Raw genomic sequence first — 10,833 nt, 5'->3', positions numbered from 1 at the left:
GTGTTAACAATACCGTGTTCAACATCAATTTCAGCCTTTTTTTTGTTGTGGATTTATGAGGATTTTACAAAGCTAATTAAAAATATGAATTTGTGATAAACATTTGGTGATTGTTAGATGGATGAATATGAAGAATGAAGAATATAGGTTGAAGATAGAAAGATTTGGTAGCATGTGGTTGTGTTTGTGTTGATTTTTTACTTGCCCCTTACACAGATTTGATGGGTATGTACTAATTGTCCCCCACCACTAATAAAATAATACTAGCTTCTCAAATACACTATCCACTATCTATCCACTATCCGCCTCATATTAGTATAAATAGTATCGATTTGCCCCGTCTTCACCTTGTGACGGATAACGTCCGTCACAAATGAGAATTTGTGTTAAAAATATCAAACCCTTTTACCCGGCTTCCAAATCCCTATATACTACATTTTATTTTATTTTCCTATTTCACATCATTCATCTCCTATTTCCCTGTTTTTCTAACCCTCATCGCCCTTTTCTTGCGGCTCACCATGTTTGCCAGTAATTTTCGGATTTTCAATCACGGATCTTGGCTTATCCTTCTCTCCTATTTCGTATCATATAATTTGTAAGTATTTCACTCAATTTATAAGATTTATTAGTCAATTTTCGTTTCAAAGCGACGGGGTTTCTGATCTTAATACTCTTATTATAGTTCGGGGTCGATCGTAGTTGTGTTGATTGCTGAGTTTATGAAGGTCATAGTGCTTATTACTGTTGTGGTTGCTATCATTCGTAGTAATGCTTATGCTATTCGTGGGCTTTAGTACGGATCTCGTAAGAGTTGGAAATATTGTTTTGTAATTGGAGATGGCATATCTTGTGGGCTGCTAATAACAGTTGAAGGGTGTAGTTGTAGCTTTATATGGTCTCCTTGTGGTTTCTAGCATAATATGGTGGTGATATGGTCTGATCTATACGTACTCTATGTGAGGAGTAGTTGATTGTAGAGGATTAGTGATGGTGTGTGCTTAAAATTGTTGGGTATTGGACTACATATTTCTTGTTCCAGGCTACAAGTTGTTTTAGTATTTTCATTATTTTTGAGGGGTCGCCTGGTATAGCATTAATGAATGAGGGGGAAATTGGTATGGGGAAATAATTACCCACCAAATTGATTCTAGGAGAGATTTTTTCCTGACTTAAGGTTTGGCATTTCTAGGAAATCATTACTGGCTTAATATTTCCCCAAGTTTGGTATGGGGTAAAATTTCTAGTTGCATCAGAAAACGACCAAACTATATGATCAGTACAAAATAAATAAAACAGTACACCAAATCACTGACCATACAAGCTTGCTTTTAATTATACCATTGGTCCAACATTATCAACTCTTCTAGTTTATTACATTGCAAAAAGGCCTAAATTTAAAAATAAAAATAAGAACAAGAATTAAATTGTATGTCGGAAAATATAGCTAATATATGCTCATAATCTTCATCGAACAAGCTAAGGCCTACTCAAGACCATTCCTAAAAAATCGTACTTATCGTCCTCGTCTTCCAAATCACGAACAAGCTAAGGCCTACTCAAGACCATTTCTAACATATTAGTGGGTTGAGTAATCTGAGCATTACTGTTTTCAAGTATGGTCCCCATTAGATTTTCGAAACTCTTTTGAACATTCAAGATCTCCTTATTTTTACGCAACCTTTTCTTACTTGGTCGCTTCACACTTTCATCTCCACATCTTTTACTAGTTTCTGATCCTTCAGTGAGTTCGCCACTTTGAACCTCTTGTTGTGCATTTTCACTTGTCTCATTAATTTCATCTTGATCATCTCTATCAAGAGGTGTATTACCCTTAGCACATGTTGCCCTGTCTTTAGCATAGATTTCCTCCATTGCATCGAATAATGGAAATGGTTTCCGAAACAGGCCTTTGACTTCTTTGTGACTCTATTAAACATAAAAGAATGAAAACATATCACAATTTATCCGGTTAGTTGACTCTCCATTTTATTTCAGTAATCTAATTTGAATGTATAGATGTTATATTCGACACGAACATCAATAGCAAAATATAAACAGGCTGCGGCAATTTGAACCCCTTAATATTCAGGACATTCAGTTCATATATCAGAAACACCTTACAAGCTAACAAAAAACCGAAAACAAACTACAGTTAAAACTTTGTCATAAACTATACTCTTCCATTGATGCAGGGGATGCTGCTTACTGCATCTCAATCATAAGCACCCATATAAACCCCTCCCTATAATTTGCAGACTTCTCTGAAAATCAAATTCTTAAAAAATATTAAAAAGAAAAAAAAGAAAACATTAGCATAAGAAGCAACAAATGGCACATCAGACAGTAGCCTAAAATTACATGTGGGAAAGAAAGAAAGTTAAAAAAAATATTACCTTACACCATTCATCAAACAGCTTGCGCTCGCCTGTTACCATCTTGAGAGTATCGTCCCATCCGAATCCACTACCCTTGTGTTTGATCTCAAGTAAAGCATTAAATCGCTTTTTAAGATAGCCTAATCTTGACTCGAAGTTAGTTGCTCTAAGTCCAGCAACATGCATTTTTTCTGAAATTAGCTTCTCCAAATGTACCAAGTAACCAGATTTAAACCCACCTTCAGCCTTCCACTTTCCATCCAAATGTAAAGACAGCAATAAGTCCACCAACAAGGTATCCTCCTCCATAGTCCACCTCCTTGGACTAATCTTTTCTCTATTAGCTTCACTTTCGGCCATCATGTAGACACTATGTATGTAAAATTTGTAACGACCAGAAACTTATACATTAAAAACTGAATTTATTGAAGTTTTTAAGTTGTACAAATAAAATTCATAGCTGGAAAAACAAGTGAACAACCCAGTGTATCACAACAAGGAAAATCAGTGTATCATAACCAAACAAAAACATCTAATTAAGCAAAGTATCAAACATATGTTATATGCCTAAAAGGCCTACGCTATTTCCAACTATCAAACATCTCCTTAGCTAGTTCATCTCTCCATTTTGTCCAAGAGATAGATGTATCAATTATATTTATATAATCTTCACCGTGTTCCATAAACTGTCTACAATAATCTGTATCTAATAAGGACTCCATTGGATCGACACTCATTTCGCGACGAATCAGATTGTGAATAAGACAACAAGCACTGATGATGTCAGTATGAGTATCCGCATTATAAAAACTGTAGTTTCTGACTATCGCCCACCTCATTTTCAACAACCCAAAACACCTCTCAATGACATTTCGTGCCGAAGAATGTTTCATATTATAAAATTCCTTCTCATTAACTGGTTGTCGACCATCTTTCCATTCATTGAGATGGTACCTCTTCCCTCTATAAGGAGCAAGAAAGCCTTCACCATTTGTAAAACCCGCATCAACTAGGTAATAACTACCTATTAACATAACATTAATCTAGTTTTAGTCACTAGGTAATAACTACCCATTTATAATTTAATCACTAGCGAGAAAAATGAAAAATGTCCTCACCACAAGGAATTTTAAACGGATGTCTTCTACTCACAGCATCCTGGAGGACTCTACCATCGGCCGCTGAACTTTCCCACCCGGGTGATCGGTCCGTTTCGTGTTCACAATTAAAGGTGTGGTCGTTGGGTCACGTCCGAATCAAAACACAATTTATAACTTCACAAACAACTTTACAATTAGTAAAGAGGCAAGTAAAGGTCGGATCCCAAGGGACGGGTATTGAAAGGAGATTTCTATTGAAACTAGTGGTGTCTTAGGGGTGTCACAATTTGGGTTGATATAGAAGGTCACTAACTAAAATAGAAATGGAAATAAACAAGCAAGATGAATTAAAAGAGGTGTAAACAATTGATTAAAAAGCACTAGGGTGTCATGGGATCATAGGGGAATCATGGGAATTGATCATACAAACATGTTCTCAAATTATAAGCAAGCAATTATTGTTGTGATGGATTGAGTTGGGTTATATCTTACAATCCTAGGAAAGTTTGGGCCCCGGAGCCGAATCGGTTAGATTGTACAACACCTACAAGTCGACTTAATCTTCCCTACTCAACAACATGCATGGTCTAATGAGACTCGAGTTGGGTTATGTCTTACAAGTCTCATTGAAAAGATAGGAGATGGTGGTAAATGCAAGGATTCATAGGCTTAGCATTTCATCAAATATAACATGTGCATGAGTTGAGATCAAAACAAGCAAGCAAATAAAACATGAAAGCATATTAATTTAAGCATGAATCATTCCCCATGTTGGTTTCCCCTAATCACCCATTAACCCTAGCTAAGAGACTACTCACTCATTATCATGTTGATCATGCTAGCAAGGTTGTCAATCATACCAACAAAATGAAACATGATGAATAAATGAAAGTAATTAACAATAATTAAAAAGGGATTAAGAGAATTATACCTACTAATGATTCTAATAATAAAGCAAAGATAAAAGAAGTACTTGATGCTTGATTGAGAGGTTGTCAATCTTCCAAAAATAACCCAAATAATCTTCAATTATCCAAAATAAAGGATGAACAAAAGAGAGATTAAGGAAATAAAACTTGTATTAGAACTTGATTAATTGTTGATTACAACACTAAAGAGAGATTTGATTGATATTAACTACTCTAATTATTGATAAGAAGAACATGCTCTTCTAATTAGACTAATGGGGTATTTATAGTGGAAATTAGGGGGATGCATTAGGGTTAACTAAGGGCTAAACTAGTAATTACACTTTTTAGATTGAGCAGGTAGGAGCCGGTATTTTTCGCAGGAAGGGCTTCTTTCTTTGTAGCTTGGAGAAGAGGAAATCGCGCTGTAGAGGAATCCGGGCGGATTAGGGTCGGGACGGGCGGATTTTGGCGATGGAACCCGAGCGGATTGGAGAGAATCCGGGCGGATTGTGGCGATGGAACCCGGGCGTCTTGGTGGAAAACCGCACGGATTGTGCAGGTGGAGGACGGCCGGATTGTGGACAATCCGCACGGATTGTGCCTCAGCAAGACTTCTTCTTCTTTTCTTCCCTTTTCTTCATAAATTCCTTGGGGATTTCCTTGGGGACTCAAGGATCCTTTCTCAACATTGCTCATCTACTATCATATGTACAAAGGCCTTCTAATCTTGTCTCTCCTTGATGCTTGGTCATTGAATTCGATCAATTTAGTCTCGTTTTGCCATGAAAATGCAAGATTCTTACTCCTTTCCTACCAAGGGATCAAAATCTCAAAGAATATGCAAAACAAAGAACTAAAGATAATAAATGACCCAAATATGCACTAAAAAGCATGGGAACAAGGCTAATTCGGGGGCTAAATATGCGCTAATTATGGTCACATCAAATATCCCCAAACCGAACCTTTGCTCGTCCCGAGTAAAGAGGTGACAAAGACTAGGACCATTATTTAAACTAACCTAATAACATAGCCGATATGAGACAATTAGCGGGTCTCACTCCGTCCCTTCAACTCACAACAAGACAACCATGAGGTAGGATGCCTTCTTGCAAGGCAAGGTGGGTCTTGCCAAAATGGCGACACATCCAAACATTAAGCACACAAAATCACATAATGGATGCATCTACAAAAGAATAGCCACTTTCCTCATCTAAGTGGCGGAAATTATCTACAAGGGAACCAATTCAAGGGTACACATTCCTTCATAGATGCAATTTCTTCAAACTACTAAGCCTTGAAGGATACCAATAAATCACCTCCAAGTTGTGTCAAGCTAGGGTACCTTTTTCCTCAATCGTTAAATGCTTTTGTCAAGAGTAGACTCCCTATGGTGTTAGAAACACTGGAGGATCGCGGGATTCCCTCTCTTGCCTAGACAAGAAGAAGGGTCGTCCCCTCTCTACCATGCACAAAAATGGATAAGATGGAAAAGGGATCGATAGTATTTGAGTTTCACTTTGGGAGTTTGCTTTGTTTTTGTTTTTCCCCCCAAATTACTTGTGGCATTTGACATTTGAGAACACTTTCTTTTTGCCATTTCTTTTGATTTTTGGCTTTTCAACACTTGACAATTTTTCAACTTTTTGCATTTTATTTTGAACATTTTCAAAGTCACCCCAATTAGTAACGAGGGTGCCTTATATTTGAAGCATAGGAGTTCTATTTTTGCTCCTCTTTTCATTTGATGCATTTTTGCAAACTTTCTTTCTCTTTTCATTTTATTGAACTCAAATTGATTTCTTTTTATGCCCATTCCCTTTTTGTTGACAAAAATGTGGTAGAACATGGATGAATGATAGTTGCATGGTTTCAAGGGTCACCTTGGAATAAACGGTAGCCAAGGAGTTATCACACCACAAGGTACTCTTGACTAGGCCTTAATCCATGGGTCAAAGGATACTAGCATGACACATCCTAGGGTGTTTTACAAGTATTCTAACAAGCAAAGTCTTAAGAACAAAAAGCATCTACTAAGGCCTATATACACTTGTCAAGCTTCCCAAGTAGACGGTTTCACAAAATTTTCTAACATGCAACTACATGCCATGATGCAACTAGCATATATACATCCTAATGCATATGATTCTACCAACTAATATGACATATAAACTAAATGCAAGTCCTAAGTTCACATTGTTATACCGCATCAATCAAAATAAAGCCACATAGTCATTAACATAAAGAGGAAAAAGGAGATTGGAAAGATCATACCATGCGGTCTTCAATATCCCCATGTCTCGGATGTGGCGTAGTCGATCAATGTGAACAAGGATAGAACAAACACAATATATACACAAGACTATAAAAGTGAAAAAAAAAAACATGTTTTTGGGTTTTCAATTTTCAAATTTTTATGATTTTCGAAATTTTTCAATTTTTTTTTTTTTTTTTGGATTTTTGAATAAGAGTTAAATGTTAGAATTCCCATCCCCACACTAATATGGGCATTGTCCTCAATGGCCAAAATGATGGAAATTATGCAAAGATGATGCATGATTTCTATACTAAATGCAATCTACACTAAGCTATACTACATGATGCATGGTTTTTGTTATGGCGGAGAGGATAATTTAGATTACCTCCCGTTGTGTATGCATTAACTTCCCCAAACCAAATGAGACACTATTGCTAATGCCCAAGGATAAGTGTAGTTCATGCATACACTATGCAATGCATGAAACTAATTTGTCATTTTGGATTTTGAAAATGGGAACAATAAAATGAGAACACCTCAATGGTACCGAGGTGTGAGTCCTCTATGGTGCTAGGACTACTCCAACAATGATCAAGAAAAATAATAAAAACAAAGAGAGAAATAGACAAACCATGAGAGGGTAGGAGCCTCCAAGGCTTGCTAATCTTCCATCATATTATCACCATCATCACTTTCCTCATTAGAAGTGGTCTCATTGCCACTTCCCTCTTCATTTGCTTCTTCACTTTCTTCCTCATCTTGCTCATCATCTTCTTCACCATCCTTCTCTCCTTCTTCACTTGCTTCCTCATCAATGTTACCATCAACTTCTTCATTACCAACAACCTCATTGTCACCCGAAACGACCCTAGATGCACCCGGAAATAGGACTTCTCTATCCGCCCAACTAGGCAAAGGACATGATGGATCAAGTAGTCCCTGCCTAGCTAAGTGTAAGAGGGGTGGATATTGAGCCAAGTAAGCATTTTTCCGATCCTCAAAGGCTTGCTTGTGCATTGCTTGCATGAGAAGAGTCAAATAATCATTTCTAGCTTCAACTCCTTCCGGCTTGAACTCTTGATACTCAAAGGGGTAAGGTGGTATGACAATGGAAGAGGAGGGCATTTCAAGTTCACCCTTTTGTTGTTGGATAATATACTCGGCCTCTTTAGAAAGGGGAAGTAGATAATTGGTCCGGTGGACACTTAGACGACAAATCTTTGAAGGCAAAGTGAACGATCTAGCTTCACTAGTGAGCCATCCATACTTAGTGTCAAGAGGGTTATGGGCAACCCACTTGTACTTGTGTATCATAGTATGCAAATCAACAAGATGACCACCCTCCTTTGCTTTGTACTTGTTATCCTTGTTGAAGTTAGGATCAAAGTACTTAGCTAGGATAGTGACTAGGCCGCCATTGACAATAACGGTAGTGCCCTTCTTCCCACAATCAATGTTGAGCCATCTATCTACCAAGAGCCTCAAAGAATTGAAAGGCTTGGTGTGTACTCTTCCAATGTTCAAAGCCGATTCAAGAAGAATAAAATCAAGTTTGGTGAAATGGTTGGTATCTTTCCTTGCAATAATGGTGTTTCCTATGACCTTGTGCCATACTCTTATGCCCGGATGGTGGACTAAAAGAGCACGACTCGCATGAAAGTCCTCAAATTTCCTTCCGGAAATTGCCTCCCAAAGAGGGTCGGGGTCATACTTTCCATAATTCTTAAAATAACTCGGTTCATCACTAAGACCCAAGATTCCACCCAATTCCCTAAAGGAAATGTGTCTACTAACATTAGCTAGACGAAACTCGAGATTCTCCCTACTCTCAACTTTGGTGACTTTCAAAGAGCTCAAAAATTCCAAGGTAAGGGAGGGGTATGTCAATTCTTTTGACTCAAATAATTTCTCTAACCCCATGGCTTTGAAAAAGGCTCTAGTTTGCTCAAGGACACCCAACTTTCCCAAGGTGTCTTCACAAATAAATTTGGTGGATTGAAGTGATTTCCTAGCAAACTTGGCAAAAGTATTTCTATGGGTTTCGGAAATAAAAGTTACCTCCGGATAATGCAAAAGTTGATCGATTTCCGGAGTAGAAGATGTTGTTGCTCCCATAGAAGGTTGTTGTTGTTGTTGCACTTCCAAGTTTGGTGTTGCTACCAGCATAGCCAATGCTTTCTTTGCTTGAAGAGCCTTTTGCCTTTGTGAAAGTGTCTTTGGTGCCTTTGTTGCCTTTGTTGCTCCCTTAGTCCTTGCCATTGATGAGTTAACCAAGAAAAGAAAGAAAAATCTTCAATTTGTAGTGTACTCAAATCGATTTAAAGGTGAAAGGCTTTGCCTTTATGAATTCAAAAATCGACTCAAAGGTTGAAGATTTTGTGCTTGGTTTTGATTTTTATTGAAGAAGGAGTGATTAATTTGTTGTTAGAAGGATGATTTGATTTGATTTTGGTGAATGTAGTTGAGGAATTTTGTTTTTGTGATGGAGAGGATGAGGGTTTTGATGTTTTGAAGTAGTTTTATGAATGAATGAATGAATGAAGGTGGGAGGGATTTTATAAAGACCGAAAAAATTCAAACTGGAGGGGCAATCCGTGCGGTTTCTGCCCAATACGGGCGGATTCTGCACTTTCTGGGTTTGATAAAACTCGCCTAAAGACGGGCGTATTCAAGAGAAGACGCTCGGATTTGCTTGATACGGGACGGGTGGATTCTTAAGAAGACGGACGGATTTGAGTCCAGAAATTTTTCTTGTTTTCCTCAGCAGAGAAGACGGGCGTCTTCTTCCTAAGACGGACGGATTTTCAGAGACGGACGGATTGCTCTTCAGGACGCCCGGATTCTCTTACAGTCAAAAATATTTCAAAATTCCATTTTATAGGGACGTGCGTCTTCTGCCCAGTACGCTCGGATTGCATGAAAACGGGCGGATTCTCTTGAATCCGCTCGGATTCTACCCCTTTGTACCCGGATTCAGTTTCACCCGTGTACAATGCATATCCCTTATCGTCCTTCCATTCTTCTTCATATCTCGTGTTCGTCATTGTGGGGGCGCTACTAAGGCATGATTAGCCTAGGTAATCGTCATCCCCACACAAAGCTAAAGCACTACACATCAATTGAAATTTTTAGTCCCTCCCTCACTTCTCTCAAACATGACAATTATCTTGATCAAAGTAAATAAAAATCCAAAGATGACAAAAATGTAATACAAGTATTGAAATGCGAGTTAGGGAGTTAGAAATATTTACAAATGGTGGTTTAGGGAGGACTCCACCAAACTCTCATTCTTGATGAGATGTCAAGGGGGCATGTTCAAGGTGTTGTTGATGTTGCTCAACACCTTGAAAAAGTAATCAAAAGCTTGTTCATTATCATGGTAGAGGTCTTCAATAGTCCTTTGCCCTTGTTGTTGGTCTTGATCGATGGCATTACCAATGTAGGGATTAAAAATCCCTTCAAATTCGTCGTCCCAAAGACCACAAACTTCATTAAGTTGATCATTAAAAATTTCTTGATTTGATGGAGACAATTCTCCCAAATTCTTCTCTTGGCCAATGAGGCCATCCTTTTCTTCTTTGATTGATTTTGAGGAGCTTTGCAAGCTCTCCTTATCACAATTCACTTGCTCTTTGAATGGAGCATCTTCAATTTTCTTCTTCCATTGGAGTTTCGATTTCTTCCTCTCATCCTTTCGGCTATAATGATCAATCATGAAACACGGTTCATGCAAACGAGGAGCTCTCATAGTCTTGTCAAGATTAAAGGTTATGCTTTCATCTCCCACTTCTAGAGTGAGCTCACCATGTTTCACATCAATCACCGCACCCGCGGTGTGTAGGAAAGGTCTTCCTAGAATGATTGGAATGTTGGAATCTTCCTCCATATCAACAATGACAAAGTCCACCGGGATGAAAAACTTCCCAATTCGTACGGGGACATCTTCCCATATCCCTAATGGTGTCTTCGTCGATCTATCGGCCATTTGGAGTGTGATGTTGGTGCATTTAAGCTCTCTCATCCCTAACCTTTTACTCACCGAGTACGGCATAACACTCACACTAGCCCCTAGATCACATAAGGCTTTGTTGATCGTTGTGTCGCCAATGGTACACGGTATTGAGAAGCTTCCCGGATCCTTTAGTTTTGGAGGTGAGCTTGTAATACTCAGTATTTATAAGTCTTGGGGT

The 10,833-nt window shown here is 38.2% G+C and overlaps 1 long non-coding RNA gene across 1 annotated transcript in view; it reads left to right on the top strand.

Moving 5' to 3' along the window:
• Window positions 1–420: 420 nt before the first annotated feature.
• Window positions 421–10,833, top strand: part of LOC141646064 (uncharacterized) — a 51,526-nt gene continuing 41,113 nt past the window's right edge. Inside the window, exon 1 of the long non-coding RNA XR_012545313.1 lies at window positions 421–1,080. This is a non-coding gene — a long non-coding RNA (uncharacterized LOC141646064). The remainder of the gene's footprint in view (window positions 1,081–10,833) is intronic.

This window comes from Silene latifolia, chromosome 3 (assembly GCF_048544455.1).
Source record: "Silene latifolia isolate original U9 population chromosome 3, ASM4854445v1, whole genome shotgun sequence".
NCBI classification, from domain to species: Eukaryota; Viridiplantae; Streptophyta; class Magnoliopsida; order Caryophyllales; family Caryophyllaceae; genus Silene; species Silene latifolia.
Note: the sequence above shows the minus strand (reverse complement) of the source record. Positions and strands in the feature narration are given on the sequence as shown.